Here is a 20,823-nt window from a genome sequence, read left to right on the forward strand (position 1 = left end):
TCCTTATGTAGAGACCAACCAGTCCCATTATGTGTCCTTATGTAGAGACCAACCAGTCCCATTATGTGTCCTTATGTAGAGATCAACCAGTCCCACTATGTGTCCTTATGAGAGACACAGGTGAGTAGAGACCAACCAGTCCCACTATGTGTCCTTATGTAGAGACCAAAAAATAAGCCAACCAGTCCCACTATGTGTCCTTATGTAGAGACCAACCAGTCCCATTATGTGTCCTTATGTAGAGACCAACCAGTCCCATTATGTGTCCTTATGTAGAGATCAACCAGTCCCACTATGTGTCCTTATGTAGAGACCCACCAGTCCCACTATGTGTCCTTATGTAGAGACCAACCAGTCCCACTATGTGTCCTTATGTAGAGACCAACCAGTCCCATTATGCGTCCTCATGTAGAGACCAACCAGTCCCATTATGTGTCCTTATGTAGAGACCAACCAGTCCCAGTATGTGTCCTTATGTAGAGATCAACCAGTCCCACTATGTGTCCTTATGTAGAGACCAACCAGTCCCACTATGTGTCTTCATGTAGAGAACCAACCAGTCCCACTATGTGTCCTTATGTAGAGACCAACCAGTCCCACTATGTGTCCTTATGTAGAGACCAACCAGTCCCACTATGTGTCCTTATGTAGAGACTAACCAGTCCCATTATGTGTCCTTATGTAGAGACCAACCAGTCCCACTATGTGTCCTTATGTAGAGACCAACCAGTCCCACTATGTGTCCTTATGTAGAGACCAACCAGTCCCACTATGTGTCCTTATGTAGAGACCATGTGTCCTTATGTAGAGATCAACCAGTCCCACTATGTGTCCTTATGTAGAGACCAACCAGTCCCACTATGTGTCCTTATGTAGAGATCAACCAGTCCCACTATGTGTCCTTATGTAGAGATCAACCAGTCCCACTATGTGTCCTTATGTAGAGATCAACCAGTCCCACTATGTGTCCTTATGTAGAGACCAACCAGTCCCACTATGTGTCCTTATGTAGAGACCAACCAGTCCCCTATGTGTCCTATAGAGATCAACCAGTCCCACTATGTGTCCTTATGTAGAGATCAACCAGTCCCACTATGTGTCCTTATGTAGAGACCAACCAGTCCCACTATGTGTCCTTATGTAGAGACCAACCAGTCCCACTATGTGTCCTTATGTAGAGACCAACCAGTCCCAGCTGATGTCCTCATCTGACGTTAGGACACTGGTGTGACACGGAGCATCAAATATTAATCAAACACCCATCAGATCAACTGTGCTACATGCTAATTGGCTCCTTTGATTTTAGCACATTTCACTCCAGCCTGGAAGTGGAGAGGCCAGTTGTAAATGTCCCTCAGGGCCCAGTGCTGTTTCTTCTTGCTGAAGTTACCATGATTTCACTGGGGTTGGGAGTAAAGATGTTAAATTATTGCTGCATTTGATGTTTCCTTGTTATTAAAGGAAGACAAATGTAACTCCATGGTATAAACCTGATTTCAGGGATCCTGCGTATACTGTGAGTCGTTAAATATTCATTTTGAAGGCTACTTCAAGAAATTATGATGGATTTACGTAAAAATATTAATTTTAATGCATATTTTTCTTTCTACTCTTTGGTACCGGTGTTGATTATCTCTGGTTAGAAGTGTTGATTATCTCTGGTTAGTGGTGTTGATTATCTCTGGTTAGTGGTGTTGATTATCTCTGGTTAGAAGTGTTGATTATCTCTGGTTAGTGGTGTTGATTATCTCTAGTTAGTGGTGTTGATTTTCTCTGGTTAGAGGTGTTGATTATCTCTGGTTAGAGGTGTTGATTATCTCTGGTTAGAAGTGTTGATTATCTCTGGTTAGAGTTGTTGATTCTCTGTGGTTAGAGGTGTTGATTATCTCTGGTTAGAGGTGTTGATTATCTCTGGTTAGAGGTGTTGATTATCTCTGGTTAGAGTTGTTGATTCTCTGTGGTTAGAGGTGTTGATTATCTCTGGTTAGAGGTGTTGATTATCTCTGTGATTTGTCTTTGTTGATTATCTCTGGTTAGAGGTGTTGATTATCTCTGGTTAGAGGTGTTGATTATCTCTGGTTAGAGGTGTTGATTATCTCTGTGATTTGTCTTTGTTGATTATCTCTGGTTAGAGTTGTTGATTCTCTGTGGTTAGAGGTGTTGATTATCTCTGGTTAGAGGTGTTGATTATCTCTGTGATTTGTCTTTGTTGATTCTCTCTGGTTAGAGGTGTTGATTATCTCTGGTTAGAGTTGTTGATTCTCTGTGGTTAGAGGTGTTGATTATCTCTGGTTAGAGGTGTTGATTATCTCTGTGATTTGTCTTTGTTGATTATCTCTGGTTAGAGGTGTTGATTATCTCTGGTTAGAGGTGTTGATTATCTCTGGTTAGAGGTGTTGATTATCTCTGGTTATCTCTGGTTAGTGGTGTTGATTATCTCTGGTTAGAGGTTATTATTATTATCAAACAACCCAGACACTGTATGCTGATTAAGGTAAATGGTTGTCTGTGGTCTGTGGCCTATTCTCTAACTCACTGAGTGGTGTTGTTGCTGCCTCATTGCATCCCCACTATAACCTCTCTCCTTCATTATGATGGAGTTGAGTGTCCACTCAGGGCAGAGACCATGTATTCTGTGTGTGTGTGTGTGTGTGTGTGTGTGTGTGTGTGTGTGTGTGTGTGTGTGTGTGTGTGTGTGTGTGTGTGTGTGTGTGTGTGTGTGTGTGTGTGTGTGTGTGTGTGTGTGTGTGTGTGTGTGTGTGTGTGTGTGTGTGTGTGTGTGTGTGTGTGTGTGTGTGTGTGTGTGTGTGTGTGTGTGTGTGTGTGTATTGGTCCCATTAACATAGCGCTGGCATTAGTGATATACAGGCAGTGTGATGACAGAGCAGCAACGCCACGTAAATCACACACACAGTCTCCCTGCTATCAATGTGTGTCTTGGACAACTTCCCACTGAATTTCTTCCTAATTCAATCAGTATTATGGATTATCTGCATGCGTGCACTTGCATGTGTGTATATGTGTGTGTGTTTGTGGACACTGTTTGTCCTGTCTGTACTGTGAGACATATGCATCATGTCAGCTCTCACCTATCACACCAGGTAGTATCAGTCAGCTCTCACCTGTCACACCAGGTAGTATCAGTCAGCTCTCACCTATCACACCAGGTAGTATCAGTCAGCTCTCACCTGTCACACCAGGTAGTATCAGTCAGCTCTCACCTGTCACACCAGGTAGTATCAGTCAGCTCTCACCTATCACACCAGGTAGTATCAGTCAGCTCTCACCTGTCACACCAGGTAGTATCAGTCAGCTCTCACCTGTCACACCAGGTAGTATCAGTCAGCTCTCACCTATCACACCAGGTAGTATCAGTCAGCTCTCACCTGTCACACCAGGTAGTATCAGTCAGCTCTCATCAGCTACACCAGGTAGTATCAGTCAGCTCTCACCTGTCACACCAGGTAGTATCAGTCAGCTCTCACCTATCACACCAGGTAGTATCAGTCAGCTCTCACCTGTCACACCAGGTAGTATCAGTCAGCTCTCACCTGTCACACCAGGTAGTATCAGTCAGCTCTCACCTGTCACACCAGGTAGTATCAGTCAGCTCTCACCTGTCACACCAGGTAGTATCAGTCAGCTCTCATCAGCCACACCAGGTCGTATCAGTCAGCTCTCACCTGTCACACCAGGTAGTATCAGTCAGCTCTCACCTGTCACACCAGGTAGTATCAGTCAGCTCTCACCTGTCACACCAGGTAGTATCAGTCAGCTCTCATCAGCCACACCAGGTCGTATCAGTCAGCTCTCACCTGTCACACCAGGTAGTATCAGTCAGCTCTCATCAGCTACACCAGGTAGTATCAGTCAGCTCTCACCTGTCACACCAGGTAGTATCAGTCAGCTCTCACCTGTCACACCAGGTAGTATCAGTCAGCTCTCATCAGCTACACCAGGTAGTATCAGTCAGCTCTCACCTGTCACACCAGGTAGTATCAGTCAGCTCTCACCTGTCACACCAGGTAGTATCAGTCAGCTCTCACCTGTCACACCAGGTAGTATCAGTCAGCTCTCACCTGTCACACCAGGTAGTATCAGTCAGCTCTCACCTGTCACACCAGGTAGTATCAGTCAGCTCTCATCAGCCACACCAGGTAGTATCAGTCAGCTCTCACCTGTCACACCAGGTAGTATCAGTCAGCTCTCATCAGCCACACCAGGTAGTATCAGGAGGAGTGTCTGACCCAGCCACACCAGGTAGTATCAGGAGGAGTGTCTGACCCAACCACACCAGGTAGTATCAGGAGGAGTGTCTGACCCAGCCACACCAGGTAGTATCAGGGGGAGTGTCTGACCCAGCCACACCAGGTAGTATCAGGGGGAGTGTCTGACCCAGCCACACCAGGTAGTATCAGGGGGAGTGTCTGACCCAGCCACACCAGGTAGTATCAGGGGGAGTGTCTGACCCAGCCACACCAGGTAGTATCAGGAGGAGTGTCTGACCCAGCCACACCAGGTAGTATCAGGGGGAGTGTCTGACCCAGCCACACCAGGTAGTATCAGGGGAGTGTCTGACCCAGCCACACCAGGTAGTATCAGGAGGAGTGTCTGACCCAGCCACACCAGGTAGTATCAGGGGGAGTGTCTGACCCAGCCACACCAGGTAGTATCAGGGGGAGTGTCTGACCCAGCCACACCAGGTAGTATCAGGAGGAGTGTCTGACCCAGCCACACCAGGTAGTATCAGGGGGAGTGTCTGACCCAGCCACACCAGGTAGTATCAGGGGGAGTGTCTGACCCAGCCACACCAGGTAGTATCAGGGGGAGTGTCTGACCCAGCCACACCAGGTAGTATCAGGAGGAGTGTCTGACCCAGCCACACCAGGTAGTATCAGGAGGAGTGTCTGACCCAGCCACACCAGGTAGTATCAGGGGGAGTGTCTGACCCAGCCATTAGGGAATCGCTGCGGAGTGTTTCGGAATGCTGCTGCTTTGGAAAATAAAAACCGTTTGGGAGAGAGTATGAGGAATGAATGATAGAATGCAAGCGGAACATTAAATAGCATTCCGGAACAGAACGTTAGAAGCAGACAATAAAAGGCAGTCAGGGACAATGCTGGTTAGACTGAACACAGGCGAAACACGGAGGAACTTAACAGTCCATGGGATTTACAGCTCAAAGTAGGAGTGATGAGGGAAATTATACAATGACTTAGCCATGTCATTATGATACGTATCCCTCTCTCTCCCTCTCTCTCTCTCTCTCTCTCCCTACCAATTACTCTCTCTCTCCCTCTCTCTCTCTCTCTCTCTCCCTACCAATTACTCTCTCTCTCTCTCTCTCTCTCTCTCTCTCTCTCTCACTCTCTCTCTCTCTCCCTAGCAATTTCTCTCTCACTCTCTCTCTCTCTAGCAATTACTCTCTCTCTCTCTCTCTCTCACTAGCAATTACTCTCTCTCTCTCTCTCTCTCTCTCTCTCTCTCTCTCTCTCTCTCTCTCTCTCTCTCTCTCTCTCTCTCTCTCTCTCTCTCTCCCTAGCAATTTTCTCTCTCTCTCTCTCTCTCTCTCTCTCTCTCTCTCTCTCTCTCTCTCTCTCTCTCCCTCTCTCTCTCTCTCTCTCTCTCTCTCTCTCTCTCTCTCTCTCTCCCTAGCTTTCTCTCTCTCTCTCTCTCTCTCTCTCTCTCTCTCTCTCTCTCTCTCTCTCTCTCTCTCTCCCTACCAATTACTCTCTCTCTCTCTCCCTACCAATTACTCTCTTTCTCTCTCTCCCTCTCTCTTTCTCTCCCTCTCTCTCTTTCTCTCTCTCTCGCTCCCTCTCTCTCTCTCTTTCTCTCTCCCTCTTTCTCTCTCTCCCTACCAATCACTCTCTCTCTCTCTCTCTCTTTCTCTCTCTCTCCCTCTCTCTCTCTACCAACATCTCTCTTTCTATCTCTCTCTCTCTCCCTCTCTCTCTCTCTCTCTCGCTTTCTCTCTCCCTCTCTTTCTCTCTCTCTCTTTCTCAATTCAATTCAAAGGGCTTTATTGGCATGGTAAACATGTTTATATTGCCAAAGCAAATGGAATGGACAATAAACAGAAGGGAAATAAACAAGGGAAATAGTAGTGAACATTACACTCACAAAAGTTTTTAAAGAATATAGACATTTTGAATGTGATATTAGCGGGTATGTACAGTGTCGTGACGTGACTACCAATAATGTGATGCCGGCTATTCATCTAACTACCTAACGTTAAATTATTTCCCGATTTTAAATGAAACCTGTAACAATTAAATCATTAGGAATCTGGGGCACCACGGGAACATTTTGTTTAATGAGTTACCATTTCCCAAATTAACTCAAGAATATTTCAGAATATACACTGCTCAAAATAATAAAGGGAACACTTAAACAACACAATGTAACTCCAAGGCAATCACACTTCTGTGAAATCAAACTGGGGTCTGAGGATCTCATCTCGGTACCTAATGGCAGTCAGGCTACCTCTGGTGAGCACATGGAGGGCTGTGCGGCCCCCCCAAAGAAATGCCACCCCACACCAAGACTGACCCACCGCCAAACCGGTCATGCTGGAGGATGTTGCAGGCAACAGAACGTTCTCCACGGCGTCTCCAGACTCTGTCATGTCTGTCACATGTGCTTAGTGTGAACCTGCTTTCATCTGTGAAGAGCACAGGGCGCCAGTGGCGTATTTGCCAATCTTGGTGTTCTCTGGCAAATGCCTGCACGGTGTTGGGCTGTAAGCACAATCCCCACCTGTGGACGTCGGGCCCTCATACCACCCTCATGGAGTCTGTTTCTGACCATTTGAGCAGACACATGCACATTTGTGGCCTGCTGCATTTGTGGCCTGCTGCAGGGTAGCCTAGTGGTTAGAGCGTTGGACTAGTAACCAGAAGGATGCAAGTTCAAACCCCCGAGCTGACAAGGTACAAATCTGTTGTTCTGCCGCTGAACAGGCAGTTAACCCACTGTTCCTAGGCCGTCATTGAAAATAAGAATTTGTTCTTAACTGACTTGCCTGGTTAAATAAAGGTAAAATAAATGTAAAAAAATTGCAGTGCTCCTCCTGCTCCTCCTTGCACAAAGGTGGAGGTAGCGGTCCTGCTGCTGGGTTGTTGCCCTACGGCCTCCTCCACGTCTCCTGATGTACTGGCCTGTCTCCTGGTAGCGCCTCCATCCTCTGGAAAATACGCTGACAGACTCAGCAAACCTTCTTGCCACAGCTCGCATTGATGTGCCATCCTGGATGAGCTGCACTACCTGAGCCACTTGTGTGGGTTGTAGACTCCATCTCATGCTACCACGAGAGCGAAAGCACCGCATGCATTCAAAAGTGACCAAAACATCAGCCAGGAAGCATTAGGAACTGAGAAGTGGTCTGTGTCTTGCAAATTGCCTATAATTTCCACCTGTTGTCTATTCCATTTGCACAACAGCATGTGAAATGTATTGTCAATCAGTGTTGCTTCCTAAGTGGACAGTTTGATTTCACAGAAGTGTGATTGACTTGGAGTTACATTGTGTTGTTTAAGTTTTCCCTTTATTTTTTTGAGCAGTGAAGTAATGAAAACTTCTCTCCATAGGGAGGGAGGGAGGAAGAGGGAGAGGGAGAGATACCAATCTCTTGCTTTCTCACTCCTTCTCTCCCTCCCTCCCTCTCTTTGGGTTTGTGGAGAGAAGTTTTCATTACTATAACAGTAGTATCCCTCATTAGCTCCTGTGTTACTTCTCCTATGTGTTAACATGCATAGGTCTAATGAGTTTGGAGGGCTGCTAGCCAGGGAGCCAGTCGGTCTCCGCTCTAACACAGTGACTGGTTTATTACCAACTAGTCTCAAATGGATCTCTAATTATGTCGTGTTGAACATGTATGTTGCAGTAAATGGATCTCTAATTAGGTCGTGTTGAACATGTATGTTGCAGTAAATGGATCTCTAATTAGGAGTCAGAGGTATACAGTACTGTACACACGGCTTTCATTAAAGTGTGTGTGTGTGTGTGTGTGTGTGTGTGCAGCAAAGAGTTTGATCTGTGTAATTGGAGAGAGTGAAGGAGGGATGAAGAGATTAATAATTGAAAGTGAGCAGATCGAAGAGTGGCGTGACTTCACCTATCAATCAGACAGGATCAATCCTGCAACCCCTCTCTCTCTCACACACACACACACACACACACACACACACACACACACACACACACACACACACACACACACACACACACACACACACACACACACACACACACACACACACACACACACACACACACACACACACACACACCCCAGCCCTCTCACTCACTGCTCGGATGAAAATCATATAATCTCCCTGTTGGCCATGGCCCACATCGATCCATTTCAATTTTTTCTTTCATTTTCCCTCTCTTTTCTCCACGTGTCCATCTGTAACTGTCCATTCTGTAACTGTCCATTCTGTAACTGTCCATTCGTAATTGTCCATCTGCATCCTCTTCCACATTCTCTCTCTCTCTCTCTCTCTCTCTCTCTCTCTCTCTCTCTCTCTTTCTCTCTCTCTCTTTCTCTCAGCCTCTTTCTCTCTCTCTCTCTCTCTCTCTCTCTCTCTCTCTCTCTCTCTCTCTCTCAGCCTCTCTCTCAGCCTCTCTCTCTCTCTCTCTCTCTCTCTCTCTCTCTCTCTCTCAGCTCTCTCTCTCTCTCTGTCTCTCTCTCTCTCTCTCTCTCTCTCTCTCTCTCTCTCTCTCTCTCTCTCTCTCTCTCTCTCTCTCTCAGTTCAACTTTCAATATGTTAACGTTGCCAAAGCAAGTGAAGTAGATAATAAACAAAAGTGAAATAAACAATACAAATGTATATTAAAGATTTCCCTCACAGAAGATCCAAAACAGTAAAGACATATCAAATGTCATGTTATGTGCAAATAAATAACCATAAATATGGTGTTTGTTCTTCTGAGGGAAATATGTGTCTCTAGTATGGTCATACATTTGGCAGTATCAAGGCTATGCTCACTGAGTCTGTACATAATCAAAGCTTTCCTTAAGTTTGGGTCAGTCACAGTGGTCAGGTATTCTGCCTCTGTGTACTCTCTGTTTAGGGCCAAATAGCATTCTAGTTTGCTCTATTTTTTTGTTAATTCTTTCCAATGTGTCAATTAATTATATTTTTGTTTTCTCGTGATTTGCTTGGGTCTAATTGTGTTGTTGTCCTGGGACTCTGTGGGGTGTGTTTGTGTTTGTAAACAGAGCCCCAGGACCAGCTTGCTTAGGGGACTCTTCTCCAGGTTCATCTCTCTGTAGGTGATGGCTCTGTTATGGAAGGTTTGGGAATCGCTTCCTTTTAGGTGGTTGTAGAATTTAACGGCTCTTTTCTGGATTTTGATAATTAGCGGGTATCGGACTAATTCACCTCTGCATACATTATTTGGTGTTTTACATTGTACACAAAGGATATTTTTGCAGAATTCTGCAATTTGGTGTTTGTCCCATTTTGTGAATTCTTTGTTGGTGAGCGGACCCCAGACCTCACAACCATAAAGGGCAATGGGTTCTATAACTGATTCAAGCATTTTTAGCCAGATCCTTATTGGTATGTTGAATTATATATTCCTTTTGATGGCATAGAAGGCCCTTCTTGCCTTGTCTCTCAGCTCGTTCACAGCTTTGTGGAAGTTAACTGTGGCGTTGATGTTTATGCCAAGGTATGTGTAGTGTTTTGTGTGCTCTAGGGCAACAGTGTCTAGTTGGAATTTGTATTTGTGGTCCTGGCAACTGGACCTATTTTGGAACAGCATTATTTTTGTCTTACTGAGATTTACTGTCAGGGCCCATGTTTCTCTCTCAGCCACCCTCTCCCTCTCCTTCCACCCCCACCTCTCTCTCTTCCTGTCATCATATACTGGTCCAGATGTGAGTGGATTAGCTGGTAGAGCCTCCCTCTCTGTCTCGCAATTCAACTCAAAGGGCTCTGCATACATTTATTTGGTGTTTTTCGTTGTGCACTGAGGATATTTTTGCAGAATTCTGCATGCGGAGTCTCAACTTGCTGTTTGTCCCATTTTGTGAATTCTTGGTTGGTGAGCGGACCCCAGACCTCACAACCATAAAGGGCAATGGGTTCTATAACTGATTCAAGTATTTATACTTTAGTATTTTTTATTTAAGTGTATTTATTTCTCTCTCTCTTCATAAAAGTGAAATAAACTATAAAAATGAACAGTAACCATTACACTCACAGATGTTCCAAAAGAACAAAGACAAACCAAATGTCATATTATATATATATATATATATATATATATATATATATAGTGTTGTAATGATATACAAATGGTTAAAGTACAAAACCTATCTCTCTCTGTGCTGTGTGTGTGCGTGTGGGGGGGGGCTGATGGTATCTCTCTCTCTCGCTCTCTCTCTGTGCTGTGTGTGTGTGTGTGTGTGGGGGGCTGATGGTATCTCTCCCTCTCTCTGTGCTGTGTGTGTGCGTGTGGGGGGCTGATGGTATCTCTCCCTCTCTCTGTGCTGTGTGTGTGTGTGCGTGTGAGGGGGCTGATGGTATCTCTCCCTCTCTCTGTGCTGTGTGTGTGCGTGTGGGAGGGGGGCTGATGGTATCTCTCTCTCGCTCTCTCTCTGTGCTGTGTGTGTGTGTGGGGGGGGCTGATGGTATCTCTCCCTCTCTCTGTGCTGTGTGTGTGCGTGTGGGGGGGGCTGAGGGTATCTCTCTCTCGCTCTCTCTCTGTGCTGTGTGTGTGTGTGTGTGTGGGGGGCTGATGGTATCTCTCCCTCTCTCTGTGCTGTGTGTGTGCGTGTGGGGGGGGGCTGATGGTATCTCTCCCTCTCTCTGTGCTGTGTGTGTGTGTGGGGGGGCTGATGGTATCTCTCCCTCTCTCTGTGCTGTGTGTGTGTGTGGGGGGGGGCTGATGGTATCTCTCCCTCTCTCTGTGCTGTGTGTGTGTGTGGGGGGGGCTGATGGTATCTCTCCCTCTCTCTGTGCTGTGTGTGTGTGTGTGGGGGGCTGATGGTATCTCTCCCGCTCTCTGTGCTGTGTGTGTGTGTGTGTGTGTAGGGGGGGGGGGGGGGGCTGATGGTATCTCTCCCTCTCTCTGTGCCAGGGAAAGTATCTGATGGTATCTCACGTAGGGAAGAAAAGTAATGCAGGAAACAACTTGGACTCCCCAGTGTTCAGAGTATTCTGATACAGCAGCCTGTATGTCCTTGAGACGAGAGTCATCTAACCTTACCTCTACCTCTCTCTAGTCTAAATGAGTCAACAACAAAAAAACAAGTGGAAAAACTCACACTTCAAATGAACTCGTGTGCATTTTCATCTTTCCTTTTCAACATGTTCCACCACAACACAACCAAGACAACCGGAGGATGAGGAAAGATTGCAAACCAAACGTTACATACAGAACGCGTTCCCATCTGGAACCTCAGAACCCTGTTTAGTGAGGTTTACAGAAATGCCCCAACAGCCATCATCGCCATGGAAATCCTGTTGTCCCGTTTCCATGGTCTCAGGGGGGCATGGTTTCAAAGCGGTTTTGATTGGCCGTCGGGGCTGCTTCCCTCTGTGTCGTTAATGAGTTGTTTTATCACTTTCCCTCAGGTCTGAGACACAGCACAGAGACAACATGTTCTACTTTCTGTATGTCTAATCTCAAACTAGTCTAATCTCACTGTGTTACTATTCAGTTACCTTTATGAACTATTCAGTCTGTCTCCTTTATGTCTAATCTCACTGTGTTACTATTCAGTCTGTCTCCTTTATGTCTAATCTCACTGTGTTACTATTCAGTCTGTCTCCTTTATGTCTAATCTCACTGTGTTACTATTCAGTCTGTCTCCTTTATGTCTAATCCCATTCTGTTACAACCTCCCCCCTCCCTGCCTCCCATTCTGTCTATCACTCACACAACTCCTCAACCTCCGATCCTTTCAATCTTTCTCAATGTGTGCATTTCATTGGTATAAACCAAGTACATATCCCATCCTCCCTCTCTCTCTCTACCATCTCTGTGTGTCTCTCTCTCTCTCCCATCTCTGTGTGTCTCTCTCTCTCCCTCCCATCTCTGTGTCTCTCTCTCTCTCTCTCTCCCATCTCTGTGTCTCTCTCTCTCTCCCTCCCATCTCTGTGTGTCTCTCTCTCCCTCCCATCTCTGTGTGTCTCTCTCTCTCCCTCCCATCTCTGTCTCTCTCTCTCTCTCCCATCTCTGTGTGTGTGTCTCTCTCTCTCTCTCTCTCCCTCCCATCTCTGTGTGTCTCTCTCTCCCTCCCATCTCTGTGTGTCTCTCTCTCTCTCTCCCTCCCATCTCTGTGTCTCTCTCTCTCTCTCCCTCCCATCTCTGTGTGTCTCTCTCTCTCTCTCTCCCATCTCTGTGTGTCTCTCTCTCCCTCCCATCTCTGTGTGTCTCTCTCTCCCTCCCATCTCTGTGTGTCTCTCTCTCCCTCCCATCTCTGTGTCTCTCTCTCTCTCTCCCTCCCATCTGTGTCTCTCTCTCTCTCTGTGTGTCTCTCTCTCTCTCCCATCTCTGTGTGTCTCTCTCTCTCCCATCTCTGTGTCTCTCTCTCTCCCATCTCTGTGTGTCTCTCTCTCTCCCATCTCTGTGTGTCTCTCCCATCTCTGTGTGTCTCTCTCTCTCCCTCCCATCTCTGTGTCTCTCTCTCTCTCTCCCATCTCTGTGTGTCTCTCTCTCTCCCTCACATCTCTGTGTGTCTCTCTCTCTCCCTCCCATCTCTGTGTGTCTCTCTCTCTCTCTCCCATCTCTGTGTGTCTCTCTCTCTCCCTCCCATCTCTGTGTCTCTCTCTCTCCCTCCCATCTCTGTGTGTGTGTCTCTCTCTCTCTCCCATCTCTGTGTGTCTCTCTCTCTCCCTCCCATCTGTGTGTGTATGTCTCTCTCTCTCTCTCTCCCATCTCTGTGTGTCTCTCTCTCCCTCCCATCTCTGTGTGTCTCTCTCTCTCCCTCCCATCTCTGTGTGTGTGTCTCTCTCTCTCTCTCCCATCTCTGTGTGTCTCTCTTTCTCTCTCTACCATCTCTCTCTCTCTTTCTCCCTCCCCCTCTCTCCCTACCATCTCTACCATCTCTCTCTCTCTCTTTCTCCCTCTCCCTCCCATCTCTGTGTGTGTCTCTCTCCCTCCCATCTCTGTGTGTGTCTCTCTCTCTCCCATCTCTGTGTGTCTCTCTCTCTCTCCCATCTCTGTGTGTGTCTCTCTCTCTCCCATCTCTGTGTGTCTCTCTCTCTCTCTCCCATCTCTGTGTGTCTCTCTCTCTCTCCCATCTCTGTGTGTCTCTCTCTCCCTCCCATCTCTGTGTGTCTCTCTCTCTCTCTCTCTCCCATCTCTGTGTGTCTCTCTCTCCCTCCCATCTCCATCTCTGTCTCTCTCTCTCTCTCTCTCTCTCCATCTCTGTCTCTCTCTCTCTCTCTCTCCCATCTCTGTGTGTCTCTCTCTCTCCCTCCCATCTCTGTGTGTGTCTCTCTCCCTCCCATCTCTGTGTGTGTGTCTCTCTCTCTCCCTCCCATCTCTGTGTGTCTCTCTCATCTCATGTTTTGTTTTTATTCAGATTTATTTACAGAGTAATTAAAAATGAAACGCTGAAATGTCTTGAGTCAATAAGTATTCAACCCCTTTGTTATGGCAATCTTCCAAATATTCCAAAACATCCTGCAACAAGGCACTAAAGAAATAGTGTAAAACCAAAAACCAAGTGTTATGTTTGGGGTAAATCCAATACAGAATATTACTGAGTTCCACTCTCCATATTTTCAAGCATAGTGGTGGCTGAATCATGTTATGGGTATGCTTGTAAGTGTTATTAAGGACTGGGGAGTTTTTCAGGATAGAAAAGTAACAGAATGGAGCTAAACACAGGCAAAATCCTAGAGGAAAGCCTGGTTCAGTCTGCTTTCCACCAGACACTGGGAGATGAATTCACCTTTCAGCAGGACAATAACCTAAAACACAAGGTCAAATATACACTGGAGTTGCTTACCAAGAAGACAGTGAATGTTCCTTAGTGGCTGAGTTATAGTTTCGACTTAAATCTACTTGAAAATCTATGGCAAGACCTGGAAATGGTTGTCTAGCAATGATCAACAACCCATTTGACGCAGCTCAAATACAGTTTTTAAAGGATAATGTGCAAGTGTTTGCATGAGGTTGTTCAATGAAGACATGCATTTGTTTAAAATCCATGCAATTAAATATTATTTGTCACATGGGCTGAATACAACAGGTACAGCTTACCTTAACCAACAATGCAGTTTTAAGAAAAATAAAAGTTAAGAAAATATTTACTAAATAAAATGAAGGTACATTTTTTGGGGAAAAAGTAACACAATAAATTAATGAGGCTATATATCTATATATACAGGTGGGACCAGTACCAAGTCAATGTGTGGGGGAACGGGATACTCAAGGTAACTGAGGTAATATATACATGTAGGTAGGGGTGACTATACATAAATAATAAACAAGTAGCAGCAGCGTAAAACATGGGGTCAATGCTAATAGTCCAGGTAGCCAGTTTATTAACTGTTCAGCAGTCCAATGGCTTGGGGGTAGAAGCTGTTTGGTCCTAGACTTGGCGCTTCGGTTCCGTTTGCTGTGTAGTAGCAGAGAAAACAGTCCTATGGTTTGGGGGTAGAAGCTGTTTGGTCCTAGACTTGGCGCTTCGGTTCCGTTTGCTGTGTAGTAGCAGAGAAAACAGTCCTATGGTTTGGGGGTAGAAGCTGTTTGGTCCTAGACTTGGCGCTCCGGTTGCTGTGTAGTAGCAGAGAAAACAGTCCTATGACTTGGGGGTAGAAGCTGTTTGGTCCTAGCAGAGACTGGCTTGGGGGTAGAAGCTGTTTGGTCCTAGACTTGGCGCTCCGGTTGCTGTGCAGTAGCAGAGAAAACAGTCCTATGGCTTGGGGGTAGAAGCTGTTTGGTCCTAGACTTGGCGCTCCGGTTGCTGTGCAGTAGCAGAGAAAACAGTCCTATGGCTTGGGGGTAGAAGCTGTTTGGTCCTAGACTTGGCGCTCCGTTTGCTGTGTAGTAGCAGAGAAAACAGTCCTATGACTTGGGGGTAGAAGCTGTTTGGTCCTAGACTTGGCGCTTCGGTTCCGTTTGCTGTGTAGTAGCAGAGAAAACAGTCCTATGGCTTGGGGGTAGAAGCTGTTTGGTCCTAGACTTGGGGCTTCGGTTCCATTTGTAAATGTAAAAAATGTAGTAGCAGATAAAACAGTCCTATGACTTGGGGGTAGAAGCTGTTTGGTCCTAGACTTGGGGCTGTTTGGTCCTAGACGGTTCCGTTTGCTGTGCAGTAGCAGAGCAAACAGTCCTATGACTTGGGGGTAGAAGCTGTTTGGTCCTAGACTTGGGGCTTCGGTTCCGTTTGCTGTGCAGTAGCAGAGAAAACAGTCTATGACTTGGGGGTAGAAGCTGTTTGGTCCTAGACTTGGGGCTTCGGTTCCGTTTGCTGTGCAGTAGCAGAGAAAACAGTCCTATGACTTGGGGGTAGAAGCTGTTTGGTCCTAGACTTGGCGCTTCGGTTCCGTTTGCTGTGCAGTAGCAGAGAAAACAGTCCTATGACTTGGGGGTAGAAGCTGTTTGGTCCTAGACTTGGGGCTTCGGTTCCGTTTGCTGTGCAGTAGCAGAGAAAACAGTCCTATGGCTTGGGGGTAGAAGCTGTTTGGTCCTAGACTTGGTGCTCCGGTTCCGTTTGCTGTGTAGTAGCAGAGAAAACAGTCTATGACTTGGGTGACTAGAGTCTTTGACCATTTTTAGGGCCTTCCTTTGACTTGATGGTTTCATTTCAGAGACAATAATAATTGTTTTTTTTTTTTGCAAAATGCTATATATCCACCTCACTCTCAGAGAAATCAGTAGTACTGCTAAGTTTTAAAGTCAACTGTAACAAATAACTTTTTTTTATTTTATTTTTTTTTTTTTACAAATAACTTGTATAAATTATACATTTGAAATGTAAAAAAAATAATAAAAGAGAGAGATCTTAAAGTAAAACATTTACAGTTGACATTTGAGTCATTCAGCAGATGCTCGTATCCAGAGCGACTTACAGTAAGTGCATTCAGCCCAGGCCGCAGTTGTAAATGACAACTTGTTCTCAACTGGCCTACCTGGTAAAATAAAAGGTGAAATAAAACATATTTAAAAAAATATATATATATATATTAAGATAGCTAGTTGAGACTACCATGTACCACAGTCAATTATGCAGGATACAAACATTCCTTTCCAGCTAAACAATGACATAACATTTAAAAAATGTTTTAACTCATTTTCATACACATCTAAAATATATGAATAAAAAAATCTGAGAACAGTATAATTTCTGATGAAAAAACACATGTGAAAAGCTGGTGTATAAAACATTTGGAAATAAACTCTTGATACTGTAGATAAATGATATATATATATATATGTTTTGTATGTGTGTTTTTTATATGAACCCTATTGGGTTTCCAATCTCACCTGCACAACTTTCAAATAGTTCTCCAAAACACATCCCTCTGCCCCTGAGTCGGCATCAATAGGCCTAGTTCCGTTGTACCGTGTCAGAATGCATAACTTACTGTTACACAACAACTTCCCCTCAAACTAAACATTATATACACCAGGTGTACTCCCCTGTCTATGTCCCTTATACATCACAGTCAACGTATCAAACCCACCTCTAAAGACGCTTTGCCCCTCCAGCATATAGCCTGAACATTTCCCCCCTCCCCCACCCCCCCGTCGGTGTTTAAGGAACACAGAAAATGTATAGTCCCCCCCCCCATTTCTTTTGAAGAGAATCAATGTTGTGTGTGATGTGATTTATATTCTGAGTCGATGACCTGTTTTGTCTTGGGGCCCACAACTTGAAGGATCTTCACATACTAGAGAGAGAAGCGGTGCGGAACTTGACTCAAGGTCCTACTATCGGATTTCAGTGCAACGGAGGGGGAAGAGAGGAGCGAGGGGGGATGGAGGAAGAGAGGAGCGAGGGGGATGGAGGAAGAGAGGAGCGAGGGGGGGGATGGAGGAAGAGAGGAGCGAGGGGGGATGGAGGAAGTGAGGAGCGAGGGGGGGGGTGGAGGGAGAGGAGCGGGGGGATGGAGGAAGTGAGGAGCGAGGGGGATGGAGGAAGAGAGGAGCGAGGGGGATGGAGGAAGCGAGGAGCGAAGGGGGGATGGAGGAAGAGATGGAGGAGCGAGCGGGGGGATGGAGGAAGCGAGGAGCAAAGGGGGATGGAGGAAGAGAGGAGCGAGGGGGGGGATGGAGGAAGAGAGGAGCGAGGGGGATGGAGGAGGAGCGAGGGGGATGGAGAGGAGCGAGGGGGATGGAGGAAGAGATGGGAGCGAGGGGGATGGAGGAAGAGAGGAGCGAGGGGGGATGGAGGAAGAGGGGAGCGAGGGGGATGGAGGAAGAGGGGAGCGAGGGGGATGGAGGAAGAGGGGAGCGAGGGGGATGGAGGAAGCGAGCGAAGGGGGATGGAGGGATGGAGGAAGATGGAGGAAGAGGGGAGCGAGGGGGATGGAGGAAGAGGGGAGCGAGGGGGATGGAGGAAGAGAGGAGCGAGGGGGATGGAGGAAGAGAGGAGCGAGGGGGGATGGAGGAAGAGAGGAGCGAGGGGGGATGGAGGAAGAGAGGAGCGAGGGGGGATGGAGGAAGAGAGGAGCGAGGGGGATGGAGGAAGAGAGGAGCGAGGGGGATGGAGGAAGAGAGGAGCGAGGGGGATGGAGAGAAAGAGGAGCGAAGGGGGATGGAGGAAGAGAGGAGCGAGGGGGATGGAGGAAGAGAGGAGCGAGGGGGATGGAGGAACAGAGGCCTGTACGGTAAAGTTAACGCTCTAGATATAGTCAAGGACATGAGATTGATGTTTTTACAGGTTCTACCAAGGCCAGAAAGAGAGATACACAACGGGGCTGTGGGTGGGAGAGAAAGAGGGGGAGGGGGTGGGAGAGAAAGAGAGGGAGGGGGTGGGAGAGAAAGAGAAGGAGGTGGGTGGGAGAGAAAGAGAGGGAGGGGGTGGGAGAGAAAGATAGGGAGGGGGTGGGAGAGAAAGAGAGGGAGGGGGTGGGAGAGAAAGAGAGGGAGGGGGTGGGAGAGAAAGAGAGGGAGGGGGTGGGAGAGAAAGAGAGGGAGGGGGTGGGAGAGAAAGAGAGGGAGGGGGTGGGAGAGAAAGGGAGGGAGGTGGGTGGGAGAGAAAGAGAAAGAGAGGGAGGGGGTGGGAGAGAAAGAGAGGGAGGGGGTGGGAGAGAAAGAGAGGGAGGGGGTGGGAGAGAAAGAGAGGGAGGGGGTGGGAGAGAAAGAGGGAGGGGGTGGGAGAGAAAGAGAGGGAGGGGGTGGGAGAGAGAAAGAGAAAGAGAGGGAGGGGGTGGGAGAGAAAGAGAGGGAGGGGGTGGGAGAGAAAGAGAGGGAGGGGGTGGGGAGAGAAAGGGGGTGGGAAAAGGGAGTAGGAAGAAAAGGGAGGGGGTGAACAGGCAGGAAGATGAAGAAAGAAATAGGAAATGGGGTGGGAAGAAGGAGTAGGAGGGAGAGGAAGATAGAAATAGGGGATGGGGTGAGGACAGGCAGGAAGAGGGTGAACAGGAAGATAGAAATAGGAAATGGGGTGAACAGGCAGGAAGAGGGAGAGGAAGATAGAAATAGGAAATGGGGTGAACAGGCAGGAAGAGGGAGAGGAAGATAGAAATAGGAAATGGGGTGAACAGGCAGGAAGAGGGAGAGGAAGAAAGAAATAGGAAATGGGGTGAACAGGCAGGAAGAGGGAGAGGAAGATAGAAATAGGAAATGGGGTGAACAGGCAGGAAGAGGGAGAGGAAGATAGAAATAGGGTGAACAGGCAGGAAGAGGGAGAGGAAGATAGAAATAGGAAATGGGGTGTACAGGCAGGAAGAGGGAGAGGAAGATAGAAATAGGAAATGGGGTGAACAGGCAGGAAGAGGGAGAGGAAGATAGAAATAGGAAATGGGGTGAACAGGCAGGAAGAGGGAGAGGAAGATAGAAATAGGGTGAACAGGCAGGAAGAGGGAGAGGAAGATAGAAATAGGAAATGGGGTGTACAGGCAGGAAGAGGGAGATAGAAATAGGAAATGGGGTGCACAGGCAGGAAGAAGGAGAGGAAGAAAGAGAGTGAGGAAGAGGAAGAGGGGAGAAGGAGGGAGGTGTTAGAGGTGTAAGTATGCTTATATTATATTGTTACATCTTTATTCTGATCATGTTGTTTGTGTCTGAAGACGAGGAACACTCTAATTCCTCTCATTTGGAATGTCTTAATGACAGTCTACTGTAAACTACAGCAATCTGTTATGTGGGACTTAATGACAGTCTACTGTAAACTACAGCAATCTGTTATGTGGGACTTAATGACAGCCTACTGTAAACCAGACCAATCTGTTATGTGGGACTTAATGACAGTCTACTGTAAACCAGCAATCTGTTATGTGGGACTTAATGACAGCCTACTGTAAACCAGACCAAGCTGATTGCCTCACCGTCGATGTGTTAGGCCCCAACGCTCCACAGCACGCTCGCACGCACACACACACACACACACACACACACACACACACACACACACACACACACACACACACACACACACACACACACACACACACACACACACACACACACACACACACACACACACACACACACCTTTTCCTGCAGTTACCAGAGTTTAAGCAGCAAGTTGTTTACATTGAAACCAGCCCTGCCGAATCACCATCCCCTCACCTTGAGAAGCCGAGAGTGAAACTGGAGAAGATAGAGAACTGAGGATAAGAAAATATGTGTGTTTTTGTCTGTAGGCCTCTGGTGCGGAGAGGAAACATAATGATTTATGCTCCCAGACGTGATGTTGATCTTCATGAGTTTAGGTGTGTTGGGAGCAGTGCAGATATCCTCGCAGCGTTTCAGTTTCTCTAAACGCCAAACTCGAGACGTGACAGACGTCTGCCTTTTAATGCAGAATCCTTTCTTTGAGATTCTTGCCCAAAGACATCATGTAACTCAATTAAATTGGGATCTCTTAAATTCTTGCCATTGATTTAGTTTATGAAAAAACAACAACTAGATTCTCTCTCCTGTCAGGTTATATCATCTAATCCATTCATCTCTCTCATTAAAGTAAATCTCTCAGACCTTTCAGTAAAGGTTCCCAAACACTGCATATCTAAGCCTGTGCCTTCCCTCTTGTCTGGCCACGTACAGTCCACACAGGCATATGGTCTGATACTACAGTCTGGTACTATGGTCTGGTACTATGGTCTGGTCTATGGTCTGTCTGGTACTGTGGTCTGTTACTATGGTCTGTTACTATGGTCTGGTACTGTGGTCTGTCTGGTACTGTGGTCTGTCTGGTACTGTGGTCTGTTACTATGGTCTGTCTGGTACTGTGGTCTGTTACTATGGTCTGGTACTATGGTCTGGTACTGTGGTCTGTCTGGTACTATGGTCTGTCTGGTACTGTGGTCTGTTACTATGGTATGGTACTATGGTCTGATACTACAGTGGAACTATGGTATGGTACTATGATCTGGTACTATGGTGTGGTACTATGGTCTGATACTATGGTGTGGTACTATGATCTGGTACTATGGTGTGGTACTATGGTTTGATACTATGGTGTGGTACTATGGTCTGGTACTATGGTGTGGTACTATGGTGTGGTAATATGGTGTGGTACTATGGTGTGGTACTGTGGTCTGGTACTATGGTGTGGTACTATGGTGTGGTACTATGGTGTGGTACTATGGTTTGATACTATGGTGTGGTACTATGGTGTGGTACTGTGGTCTGGTACTATGGTCTGGTACTAATGGTACTGGTGTGGTACTATGGTCTGGT

This window comes from Oncorhynchus gorbuscha, linkage group LG19 (assembly GCF_021184085.1).
Source record: "Oncorhynchus gorbuscha isolate QuinsamMale2020 ecotype Even-year linkage group LG19, OgorEven_v1.0, whole genome shotgun sequence".
Taxonomy (NCBI): domain Eukaryota; kingdom Metazoa; phylum Chordata; class Actinopteri; order Salmoniformes; family Salmonidae; genus Oncorhynchus; species Oncorhynchus gorbuscha.